The sequence below is a fragment of the Cyprinodon variegatus genome, unplaced genomic scaffold, assembly GCF_000732505.1.
Source record: "Cyprinodon variegatus isolate N-32 unplaced genomic scaffold, C_variegatus-1.0 Scaffold274, whole genome shotgun sequence".
Taxonomy (NCBI): domain Eukaryota; kingdom Metazoa; phylum Chordata; class Actinopteri; order Cyprinodontiformes; family Cyprinodontidae; genus Cyprinodon; species Cyprinodon variegatus.
The window spans coordinates 322,969-325,953 of record NW_015150727.1 but is presented as its reverse complement, the minus strand read 5'-3'; positions in this window follow the sequence as shown (position 1 = coordinate 325,953).

Genomic DNA, 2,985 nt, shown 5'->3' with positions numbered 1-2,985 from the left:
ATTAGCACTCCTGTATCTACAGTTGATTTATCTCTTGAAGGTGAGGCAGCATCTAAGGTAGGGTGACCATATTTTCATTTGGGAAAATCAGGACACCTTGTAGCGGAGGGTGACGGCGGGGGGGTTGGGGGGTGATCTCTGTTTCCATGCATAGAGATGTCTGTGGCATGCACTCACTTAACATAGGCATACGTAATCCTACAATAACATGATATTTACAGTTGGTTTATTAAAAATGCTTTTCAGTAAAAGTCAACAGCAATAAATACAATATTCAAAATGTATTTATTAAAAAATGCTTAACAATTCCTGTAATGAATGAATAGCAAAACGAAAGAAATAATGTCTCATCTAAACGTCCCTCACTTAACAATAAAAGTTAACAATAACTCTCAACTCCCAATAACAGATGATACTCAGCTCAGCAATGAACGAAATAATGTCTGTTCTGTAGGCTATTGTAAAAAATTAATTAACAAATGAGCTAATTAACAAAAAATACCTCTTGTGTAGCAAAAATGGCTCAAAATGTACCAAAAACGAACAAACATATCAATAGACTATCTTTACTTTTGGTGTCCAGGTGGCTTTTCAGATCCCTTGCACCTCCATTGGACACCGAGACATATGTGCCTGCTTTGCACACTGTGCACAAGGCCTCCATTGTGTCTAAACCGGTCTGAAAGCAGGGAAACTCTTTTATAAATCGTCGGTAAACATACATTTGCGCTTTGGCATGTTATTGACGTAGTGACAGCCATGCTATCTATCTTCTAATTAAGAACAGGGCTGCACGCACTGACGCGGCTCAGGGATTACGTCACATGTAGCTCAATGCACAGTGCCCTAGTCCCTGTAAATTTAATGGCCCAATTAAGATAATTTAAAAAATCAGGACATTTTCTCACTTTCTAAAAAAAACCCGGGACGCCCGGGACAGGACGTGAAATACGGACATGTCCTGGGAAATACGGACGTTTGGTCACCCTAATCTAAGGTAACTATAGAATCTGAACCGGGTTTAGACTGCTTTGATCCAGTTGTCTTCATAAGCCTTCAACTTGTGTGTTAGCTCCAACCAGCGATTTAAGGAAGTATTTCCTTTCACTTCCTCCTTCATTATAGATGCGATTAATCTATCCATGTTACAGGGACATGTACCTCAGGCTCTTAAGGAAGCTGTAATCAAACTTCAAGTAAAGGAACTGTATGATGGACAAATACACCTTATTCGGTAAAAACGTACAATATGAACGTTTTCCTTATGAAAGGAATGACTGTAACCAGCATAGATCTACATTCAAACAATTGTTCAGAAAACATTTAGTCATGAAATCCTCCGCAGAGACGAAAAATATTCACTGCTACTTATAACAAATGCCTGCTGCTAGTTGTACTGCCAAGGTTTGGGCAACAAGTTATCAGATCAATTAAGAAGATATGTTTTGTCTTTTTCTTAAATAAAACCATCATTAGACATTATGAAAAATGCTGTAATAATTCGGGATTGATAATCTGAAACTTTTAAGTGTGATTAAAAATAGCAAACACAGAAGAAATATGTAATTGGCCAAATACTTTTTCATAGGGCTTTAAATGGTAATTATGCAAATATTACTCTACGGTTCACACATGACATGACTTTACTTCCAGCTACGGTGCTTGTAATTACCAGAAAATATTCTATTAATCCAAAACAGCCTGGTTAATAGCTGCTGAAAGGCACTCAGGGAAACGCTTCAAGTGGTGCCGATATGTTAAGGTTTAGTCATTAACAGTGAGCCATGCAATTATCCCCCCTAATCACAAAGTTACTGCATGTGACATCACAAATTGATGACCGGTCATAGATTATTGAAGTTTTCCTCAAACCATCTGCTGGTTTTGTGAGATTTTAACATTAGGTGAGAACTTCTGGTCTGATCAAGCACTGCAGATAATTTTCATTAAAATCAAACTGTAATAACATGTTGTTTTTATTTTTTAATGTCATATTTTGAAAAGTGTAAACGTGCTGAAATCCAAAGGTTTTCTAAGTCAAAGTTAAAAACCTGTTTGTTTATAAATGCATTTAACTTTTAATGGAGATATCATTAGTTTATTTGTATTCCAACTGATTTGTTTATCGACATGCTTTTATCTTTACTTGCTTTTATTTTCATTAATTGTTTAAATTATGAAGCAATTTGAATTTTGCTCCATAAATAAACTTGCCTTTAGTGGCCTTTATTTCATTGGGGTTTTTTTTAAGTAGGCAGACAGGAAATGGGATTAGAAAGAGAAGACATGGAGGTCACCAGGCTGGGACTTGAACCTGCAACAGCTGCATGTAGACCACAGCCTCTGTTCATGGGATCTGTGCTTAACCTCTGCCTCACTGCCAGGCCTTCCAATGTTATAATTAAAAAGGAATAATTATTAAATGTCAAATGTTACACTTTATGTAAATTTTCCAATTTATCAATATTTTTACTCTTAAATAAGATAATTAGATATTAGATTTAAGATTAGAGCACTTGAAATAATACAATGAATTTGTTTTAATAATTGTATTGTATGAATTGTTTTATTGTTTTGTTGAATTATTTTAAATGTAAAAGGGGTAGTGGTGCCTATCTCCAGCTGTCTACAAAGAGGCGGGGTACAGTCTGGACAGGCCAGTAGTCCATCACAGGGAAACAAAGAGACAAACAACCATTCACGCACACAATCACACCTAAGGAAAATTTAGCCAATTAACCTAACCGTCATGTTTTTGGACAGTGGGAGGAAGCCAGAGTACCTGGAGAGAATCCACGCATACACAGGAAAAACATGCAAACTCCATCCAAAAAGACCCCAGGCCAGGACTCGAACCCAGAGCCTTCTTCCTCTAAGGCAGCAATTCCAACCCCTGCTTCATGAGCTGCCAGATATCATAGTGTATTCGCACATTCTGTTGGATCCAGACACAGATTGAAAAACCAAATATTATACTTTGAGTAA